Raw genomic sequence first — 10518 nt, 5'->3', positions numbered from 1 at the left:
CTACTTGAGGCGGGTATCATATATCCGATTTCTAACAGTGAGTGGGTGAGCCCGGTCCAGGTTATTCCAAAGAAATCAGGCATCACTGCGGTCAAAAAGGATGATGGTGAAGTGGTCACCAAGAGAGTGCAAAATGCTTGGCGGGTGTGCATCGATTATAGAAGGTTGAATGCCGCAACAAGGAAGGACCACTACCCTTTGCCCTTCATTGACCAGATGTTGGACCGACTGGCAGGTAATTCCCATTATTGCTTTCTTGATGGATTCACTGGCTACTTCCAGATTCACATTTCTCCTGAGGATCAGGAAAAAACCACATTTACTTGTCCCTTTGGCACCTTTGCTTACAAAAGGATGTCATTTGGGCTATGCAATGCACCCGCCACTTTTCAGCGGTGTATGACTAGTGTCTTTTTTGACCTTATGGAGACTTGTCTGGAAGTCTTTATGGACGATTTTAGCGTATATGGTACCTTTTTTGATAGTTGTTTGGAGAACTTGGCCAAAGTCTTAGCTAGGTGTGTTGACACTAACCTTGTCCTAAATTTTGAAAAATGTCATTTCATGGTGAGACAAGGTATAGTGTTAGGACACATAGTTTCTGACAAGGGTATTTCTGTGGACCCGGCCAAGGTTGATGTTATCACCAGTTTACCTCACCCCCTCTTCTGTGAGGGAGGCCCGTTCCTTTTTGGGGCATGCAGGATTCTATAGGCACTTTATCAAGGATTTTAGCAAGATTGCATTACCACTGTCGTGCCTACTCCAAAAGGACGTGGACTTTGAGTTTGATAGTGCTTGTGCAGGTGCATTTGAGGAGTTAAGGAGAGCTCTTACCACGGCACCAAGTGTGGGGGGCCCTAACTAGATGCAGCCATTCGAGATAATGTGCGACGCGTCAAATCATGCTGTAGGTGCCGCGCTGCACAGCACGATGGTAAACTCCCTTATATCATTGCTTATTCCTAAAAAACATTGGATGCGGCACAATCCAACTATACCACTACGGAAAAAGAACTCCTAATTATTGTTCATGCATTAGATAAATTCAGATCTTATTTGCTAGGATCCAAAATAGTGGTATACATGGATCATGCAGCTTTAAAGTATCTGTTGACAAAGAATGAGTCGAAACCTAGGCTCATACGTTGGATCTTGCTCTTGCAAGAGTTCGACATTGAGATTAGGAATCAAAGTGGGTCTCAAAATTTAGTTGCGAATCATCTAAGCCGCCTTAAAAATCTTAAACATGACCCATTTCCGATTGATGACTCATTCCCTTTGGATAGTTTGCATGCTGTTTCGGATAGCTTTCCTTGGTTTGCACCAATGGCGAACTACTTGGTTGCTAAGATCTTCCCTCCCAACTTTTCTAAACATCAAAGGGATAAGTTGAGGAATGATTCTAAATATTACATTTGGGATGACCCTCACTTGTGGAAGAGGGGAGTAGACCAAGTAATTCGAAGATGTGTCCCGGAATCTGAAATTCAACCCATTCTTGAAGCCTACCATTCATCCGAATGTGGCGGCCACTTTGGCCTACAACGGACGGCTAAAAAGGTTTTGGATTGTGGATTCTGGTGGCCAACCTTATTCAAGGATGCTAATCAATTTTGTGTGTCGTGTCACCAATGTCAGAAGTTGGGAAATGCATCCCAAAGGGATAAAATGCCTCAACAACCGATGTCGTTCTGTGAGATCTTTGATGTATGGGGCATAGACTTTATGGGGCCATTTCCCAACTCAAGTGGGTATCTATATATTCTGTTGGCGGTTGACTATGTATCAAAGTGGGAAGAAGCGATACCTACCCGCCTTGATGACGCAAATACTGTGATTTCTTTCATTAGAAATAATATTGTGTGCCGCTATGGGTCACCACGAGAAATCGTGAGCGACCAAGGTTCCCACTTTTGTAACAGGAAAGTAGAGGCACTACTCAAGCGCTATGGGGTATTGCACAAGGTTGCAATTGCTTATCACCCCTAAACCAACGGACAAGCGGAGGTGTCCAACCGGGAGATTAACGAATTTTGGAGAAAGTGGTGAATCTACAAAGGAAGGACTAGAGCTCTTGGTTGGGAGATGCACTATGGGCATATAGGACGGCCTATAAGATCCCGTTAGGGATGAGTCCCTTCCGGATCGTCTGTGGCAAGGCATGCCACCTTCCGGTGGAAATTGAGCATAAGGCCTATTGGGCGTCGCTTGCAATTTTGCAAGTCTCAGCCTATTTTTCCAAGAGTTGTGCGAGCAATGCGCCAACAATGCCAAGGGTAACCTACCTTTCCCAGCCTTGGTGACGAAGTTAATTGCTACTGCTGATGTTCCTCGAGAGACTAAGGATAGAAGAACGATGATTCCGGTAGAGGGCGACGTCGTCCCAACTGGAAAATATCTCAAGCCTTCGGCGGAACACAACACCCTTGATATAGCTGCTCCCTCGGTTATCCCTACCACTTCTTCTACATCACAAGGATCTTCCCACCAACGGCTTGAAGAGCTCCACAAGAAGATAGATAGATATGAATGGCGGAACCAACGCCGGTATGCTTACATAAAGAAGCTTTTGAGTTGTGTGACTCCTTCTATGGAGGAACCGGAGATCTCCACATCCACCTCGTACTTAAGTGAAGAGAGCATTCGCGAACGGGATAGTGGAAGTTCCAAGCCCGACCAACCCTTGCACCTTGCTAGTAGGACGGAGGACCGTGCTAATTCTTAAGTGCGGGGAGGTCGTGCGACCCATCTCCGTGGGTAATAATCTCCTCTTTTGAACATCTATGGACTTTAATTTTCTTTTGTTTTGTTAATTAGGACATCTTGCATATTTAGTTAGTTTTTTTTCTTGATAGGTCTACTTGGTTAGGGTGATAACTTCTTTTCCAAGAAACTGTATTTTCAGGGTACCCTACCAATTTTGAAATTTTTTTTTGCGAAAAACTTGCCTGAAGAATTTATTTTGGAACATGGTGTTTGAGCCGAGAACACAAGCATGCTAGTTTTGAGCCTTATTGTGTGATTATATCTTCTAACCACTTATTCCCATTCTTGTGTGCATTACTGATGAGCAGATAATTTATACACTTTTTGGCATTGTTTTTACATAGTTTTTAGTATGATTTGATTATTTTTTAGTATATTTTTATTAGTTTTTAATTAAAAATCATATTTCTGGACTTTACTAGGAGTTTGTGTATTTTTCTGTGATTTCAGGTATTTTCTGGACTTTACTGCAGATGTTGTTGGATTCTGACCTCCCTACACTCAAAGTGGATTTTCTGGAGCTACAGAAACCCAAATGGTGCGCTCTCAATTGCGTTGAAAATTAGACATCAGGGCTTTCCAACAATATATAATAGTCCATACATTGCCCAAGTTTAGACGATGCAAACTGGCATTTAACGCCAGATTTTTGCCCTATTCTAGCGTTAAACGCCAGAAACAAATTGCAAAGCAGAGTTAAACGCCAGAAACAAGTTACAAACTGGCGTTGAACTCCAAGGAAGACCTCTACACGTGAAAGCTTCAACGCTTATCCCAAGCACACACCAAGTGGGTCCGGAAGTGGATTTCTGCATCATTTACTCATTTCTGTAAACCCTAGTAACTAGTTTAGTATAAATAGGACTTTTTACTATTGTATTTACATCTCTGGTTAGTCTTTGACTAATTTTATGTTCTGAGATCACGTTTAGGGGCTGACCATTCGGCCATGCCTGGACCTTGTTCTTATGTATTTTCAACGGTAAAGTTTCTACACACCATAGATTAAGGTGTGGAGCTCTGCTGTTCCTCATGAATTAATGCAAAGTACTATTATTTTTCTATTCAACTCAAGCCTATTTCTTCTCTAAGATATTCATTCGCACACAAGAACATGATGAATGTGATGATTATGTGATGCTCATCACCATTCTCACTTATGAACGCGTGCCTGATAAACACTTCCGTTCTACATGAAAGCAAGCTTGAATGCATATCTCTTAGCCTCCTGATCTACGATCAGAGTCTTCGTGGTATAGGCTAGAATTATTGGCGGCCATTCTTGAGATCCGAAAAGTCTAAACCTTATTTGTGGTATTCCGAGTAGGATCTGGGAAGGGATGGCTGTGACGAGCTTCAAACTCGCGAGTACTGGGTGTAGTGACAGACGCAAAAGGATTACTGAATCCTATTCTAGCATGATCGAGAACCGACAGATGATTAGCCATGCGGTGACAGCACATTTGGACCATTTTCACTGAGAGGACGGGATGTAGCCATTGACAACGGTGATGCCCAATATACAGCTTGCCATGGAAAGGAGTATGAATGATTGGATGAAAGCAGTAGGAAAGCAGAGGTTCAGAAGGAATAAAAGCATCTCCATACGATTATCTGAAATTCTCACCAATGAATCACATAAGTATTTCTATCCTATTTTATATTTTAATTATCAAATCTCCATAACCAATTGAATCCGCCTGACTGAGATTTACAAGGTGACCATAGCTTGCTTCAAACTGACAATCTCCGTGGGATTGACCCTTACTCACGTAAGGTTTATTACTTGGACGACCCAGTGCACTTGCTGGTTAGTTGTGCGAAGTTGTGACAAAGAACTAAGATTATGAACGTGCGTATTAAGTTTATGGCGCCGTTACCAAGGAATGAATGATCACAATTTCATGCACCAAGTTTTTGGCACCGTTGCCGAGGATTGTTTGAGTTTGGACAACTGACGGTTCATCTTGTTGCTCAGATTAGGTAATTTTATTTTAATTTTAAGCTTTTTGTTTTTATTATTCTTATTTTCGAAAAAAAAATTTCAAAAAAAAATTTATTAAATTATTCTATGTTCTTCAAAATTTTTAAGAATGAATTCTAGAGTTTCATGATGATCTGTTGAAGTCCGGCTGGCTGTAAAGCCATGTCTAATCCTTTGGACCGAGGTTTCAACTATCATTAGAGAAGAGCTTCTTTGTCTTTCTCAGCAATTTAGCTTTTGTATGTAATGATCTGCTAAAGCTTGGCTGATCATTGGCCATGTCTAGTGTTTTGGACCGGAGCTTTCACTGAAAGCTTGGCTGGCTAGTAAGCCATGTCTAATTCCTGGACCGGAGCTTTAGACTAACATTGCATGATTCATGGAATTCTCATTAGAAATTTTGAAGTCCTTATTTTTCTTTTTCCAATTAATTTTCGAAAAAAAATACAAAAAAATTTAATAAAATCATAAAAACCAAAATTTGATGTTTCTTGTTTGAGTCTAGTGTCAAATTTTAAGTTTGGTGTCTTGCATGTTTTTCTTTTCTTAAAAATTTTCAAAAATAAGTATTGATGTTCATCTTGATCTCCAAAGTGTTCTTGGTGTTCATCTTGACATTCAAAGTGTTCTTGCATGCATCATGTGTTTTGATCTTGAATTTTTATGTTTTGCATCATTTTTATGTTTTTCTATCTCTTCATAAAAATTCAAAAATAAAAAAAATATCTTTCCCTTATTCTTCTCATAAATTTCGAAAATTTTGAATTGATTTAGTAAAAAAGTTTTAAAATTTAGTTGTTTCTTATTAGTCAAGTCAAAATTTTCAATTTAAAAATCCTATCTTTTCAAAACTTTTTCAAAAAATCATATCTTTTTCAATTTTCTTCTTAATATTTTCGAAAGTTTCAAAATGATTTTCAAAAATCTTTTCTTATTTTTGTTTCATATTTTCGAATTCATTGCTAACTTTTAATATTTTGATTCAAAAATCTCAAGTTGTTACTTGCCTATTAAGAAAGATTCATTCTTTAAATTTTAAAATCCTATCTTTTAGTTTCTTGTTAGTCAAGTAATCAACTTTAATTTTCAAAAATCAAATCTTTTTAATTTCCTTTTTAAATCTTTTTCAAATTAAATTTCAATCATATCTTTTTCAAAATCAATTTCAAAATCTTTTCTAACTTCTCACCCTTTCAAATTTGATTTTCAAATCTTTTTCAATTAACCACTTAACTTTTTGTTTGATTTTAAAAGTTTACTATTTCAATCATATCTTTTACAAAATCACCTAACTACTTTTCTCTCTCTTATTTTCGAAAATCACTAACCTCTTTTTCAAAAAAATTTATTTTCATTAACTAATTGTTTTAAATTTTAATTTAATTTTATTTTCCTTCTTAAATTTCAAATTCTAATTAATAGTCAAAATAAAAACAAAAAATATTTTTATTTCATTTTGTTTTTAATTTTCGAATTCTTCCCCCTCTCATCTCTTTCTATTTATTTATTTATCTACTAACACCCCTCTTTTACTCAAAAATTTGAACCAACTCTTCTCCTCTGTGTTTGAATTCTTATCTTTTCCTTCTTCCATTCTTCTCTTCTTATACTCATATAAGGAATCTCTATACTGTGACATAGAGGATTCCATATTTTCTTTTCTGTTCTCTTCTTTTTCATATGAGCAGGAACAAGGATAAGAACATTCTTGTTGAAGCTGATCCTGAACCTGAAAGGACTCTGAAGAGGAAGCTAAGGGAAGCTAAAGCACAACTCTCTGGAAAAAATCTGACAGAAATTTTCGAAAAAGAAGGAGACATGGCCGAAAATAATAATAATGGTGGAGATGCAAGGAAGATGCTTGGTGACTTTACTGCACCAAATTCCAACTTACATGGAAGAAGCATCTCAATCCCTACCATTGGAGCAAACAATTTTGAGCTAAAGCCTCAATTAGTTTCTCTGATGCAATAGAATTGCAAGTTTCATGGAATTCCATCAGAAGATCCTTTTCAGTTCTTAACTGAATTCTTGCAAATCTGTGATACTGTTAAGACCAATGGGGTTGATCCCGAGGTCTACAGGCTTATGCTTTTCCCGTTTGCTGTAAGAGACAGAGCTAGAATATGGTTGGACTCTCAACCTAAAGATAGCCTGAACTCTTAGGATAAGCTGGTCACGGCTTTCTTAGCCAAGTTTTTTCCTCCTCAAAAGCTTAGCAAGCTTAGAGTGGATGTTCAAACCTTCAAATAGAAAGAAGGTGAATCCCTCTATGAAGCTTGGGAGAGATACAAGCAACTGACCAAAAAGTGTCCTTCTGACATGCTTTTAGAATGGACCATCCTGGATATATTCTATGATGGTCTGTCTGAATTATCAAAGATGTCATTGGACCATTCTGTAGGTGGATCCATTCACCTAAAGAAAACGCCTGCAGAAGCTCAGGAACTCATTGACATGGTTACAAATAACCAGTTCATGTACACTTCTGAAAGGAATCCTGTGAGTAATGGGACGCCTCAGAGGAAGGGAGTTCTTGAAATTGATACTCTGAATGCCATATTGGCTTAGAATAAAATATTGACTCAGCAAGTCAATATGATTTCTCAGAGTCTGAATGGATTGCAAGCTGCATCCAACAGTACTAAAGAAGCATCTTCTGAAGAAGAAGCTTATGATCATGAGAACCCTGCAATAGCAGAGGTGAATTACATGGGAGAACCCTATGGAAACACCTATAATCCCTCATGGAGAAATCATCCAAATTTCTCATGGAAGGATCAACAAAAGCCTCAACAAGGCTTTAATAATGGTGGAAGAAACAGGTTTAGCAATAGCAAGCCTTTTCCATCACCCTCTCAGCAACAGACAGAGAATTCTGAGCAGAATCCATCTAGCTTAGCAAATATAGTCTCTGATCTATCTAAGGCCACTCTAAGTTTCATGAATAAAACAAGGTCCTCTATTAGAAATTTGGAGGCCCAAGTGGGCCAGCTGAGTAAAAGAGTCACTGAAACTCCTCCTAGTACTCTCCCAAGCAATACAGAAGAGAATCCAAAAAGAGAGTGCAAGGCCATAACCTTACTTGGTGTGGCCGAACCCAGAGAGGAGGAGAAGGACGTGAATCCTAGTGAGGAAGACCTCCTGGGACGTTCACTGACCAATAAGGAGTTTTCCTTTGAGGAACCAAAGGAATCTGAGGCTCATCTAGAGACCATAAAGATTCCATTGAACCTCCTTTTACCATTCATGAGCTCTGATGACTATTCTTTCTCTGAAGAGGATGAAGACATCATTAAAGAGTAGGTTGCTAAATATCTAGGAGCCATCATGAAGTTGAATGCCAGTTTATTTGGTAATGATACTTGGGAGGATGAACCCCCCTTGTTCACCAATGAACTAAGTGCATTGATAAGGCAGACATTGCCTCAGAAGAAACCGGATCCCGGAAAGTTTTTTATACCTTGTACATAGGCACCATAACTTTTGAGAAGGCTCTGTGTGACCTTAGGTCAGGGATAAACCTCATGCCACTCTCTGTAATAGAGAAACTGGGAATCTATGAGGTATAAGCTGCAAGAATCTCACTAGAGATGACAGATAAATCAATGAAACAGGCTTATGGATTAGTAAAGGACTTGTTAGTGAAGGTTGAAGGCCTTTACATCCCTACTGATTTCATAATCCTAGACACTGGGAAGGATGAGGATGAATCCATCATCCTTGGAAGACCCTTCCTAGTCACAGCAAAAGCTGTGATTGATGTGGACAGAGGAGAGTTGGTCCTTCAACTGAATGAGGACTACCTTGTATTTAAGACTCAAGGTTCTCCTTTTGTAACCATGGAAAGGAAGTATGAAAAGCTTCTCTCACTGCAGAGTCAACCAAAGCCCCCACAGTCAAACTCTAAGTTTGGTGTTGGGAGGCCACAACCAAAATCTAAGTTTGGTGTTGAACCCCCATATTCAAACTCTAAGTTTGGTGTTGGGAGGTCCCAACAATGCTCTGAACATCTGTGAGGCTCCATGAGAGCTCACTGTCAAGCTATTGACATTAAAGAAGCGCTTGTTGGGAGGCAACCCAATGTTATTTAATTATATCTATTTATTTTCCATTGCTATTTTATGTTTTCTTTAGGTTGATGATCACGTGAAGTCACAAAAACTACTGAAAAATCAAAAATAGAATGAAAAATAGCATTAAAAATAGCTCACCCTGGAGGAAGAGTTTACTGCCGTTTAAACGCCAGTAAGAAGCATCAAACTGGCATTTAACGCCAGAAAGAAGCATCAAGCTGGCGTTAAACGCCAGAAACAAGCACCAGACTGGCGTTTAACGCCAGAACAGAGCATGGAATTGGCGTTAAATGCCAGGAACAAGCAGAAAGCTGGCGTTTAACGCCAGACATGCATTCTAAGGGCGTTTGCACGCCTAAATAGAGCAGGGATGTTAAGTCCTTGACCCCTCTGGATCTGTGGATCCCACAGAATCCCCACCTACCCCACCTCTTCTTCTCTCCTCTTCACACCTTTTCATACCTCTCTTCCCCAAATACCCTGCACCAATCACCTCCATACCTCTTCCCTAAATACCCTTAACCACTCACATCCATCCACTCTTCCCCATAAACCCCACCTACCTCCAAAATTCAAATTCTTTTCCCTCCCAAACCCAACCCTAATGGCCAAAACCTACCCTCCACCCCATCCCTATATAAACCCCTCAACACTACTCTATTTTCACACATTACAACCACCACTTCTCCCTCTTAGCCGAATACACCTTCTCCCTCCATATCCTCCATTTTCTTCTTCTTCTACTACTTCCTTTCTTCTTTTGCTCGGGGACGAGCAAACCTTTTAAGTTTGGTGTGGTAAAAGCATTGCTTTTTGTTTTTCCATAACCATTAATGGCACCTAAGGCCAGAGAAACCTCAAGAAAGAGGAAAGGGAAGACAATTGCTTCCACCTCTGAGTCATGGGAGATGGAGATATTCATCTCAAAGGTCCATCAAGACCACTTCTATGAAGTTATGGCCAAGAAAAAGGTGATCCCTGAGGTCCCTTTTAAGCTCAAAAAGAGCGAATATCCAGAGATCCGACAAGAGATTAGAAGAAGAGGATGGGAAGTTCTCTCTAATCCTATTCAACAAGTCGGGATCTTAATGGTTCAAGAGTTCTATGCAAACGCATGGATCACTAGGAACCATGATCAAAGTAGGAACCCGAATCCAAAGAATTGGCTTACAATGGTTCGGGAGAAATACTTAGATTTCAGTCCGGAAAATGTAAGGTTGGCATTCAACTTGCCAATGATGCAAGAAAACGCATGCCCCTACACTAGAAGGGTCAACTTTGATCAAAGGTTGGACTAAGTCCTCATGGACATATGTGTGGAAGGAGCTCAATGGAAAGTTGACTTAAGAGGCAAGCCGGTTCAATTGAGAAGACCGGACCTTAAGCCTGTAGCTAGAGGATGGTTGGAGTTCATCCAACGCTCAATTATTCCTACTAGCAACTGGTCTGAAGTTACTGTAGACCGGGCCATCATGATCCATAGTATCATGATTGGGGAGGAAGTGGAAGTTCATGAGATTATACCTCAAGAACTCTACAAGGTGGCTGACAAGTCATCCACTTTGGCAAGGTTAGCCTTTCCTCACCTCATTTGCCACCTCTGTAATTCGGCTGGAATTGACATAGAGGGAGATATCCTCATTGATGAGGACAAGCCCATCACTAAGAAAAGGATGGAGCAAACAAGAG

At 39.7% G+C, this 10518-nt stretch overlaps 1 non-coding gene across 1 annotated transcript; it reads right to left on the bottom strand.

The window, feature by feature from the left end:
- Nucleotides 1–6973: 6973 nt before the first annotated feature.
- On the bottom strand, nt 6974–7081 carry LOC148576921 (small nucleolar RNA R71). Its single transcript, XR_015903709.1, has one exon. It is a non-coding gene; the product is annotated as a small nucleolar RNA R71 (small nucleolar RNA).
- Between the last annotated feature and the right edge of the window lie 3437 nt (nt 7082–10518).

The sequence above is a fragment of the Arachis ipaensis genome, chromosome B1 (assembly GCF_059453495.1).
Source record: "Arachis ipaensis isolate K30076 ecotype BB chromosome B1, ASM5945349v1, whole genome shotgun sequence".
In the NCBI taxonomy this organism is placed as follows: domain Eukaryota; kingdom Viridiplantae; phylum Streptophyta; class Magnoliopsida; order Fabales; family Fabaceae; genus Arachis; species Arachis ipaensis.
This window is presented reverse-complemented; position numbering and strand designations above follow the sequence as displayed.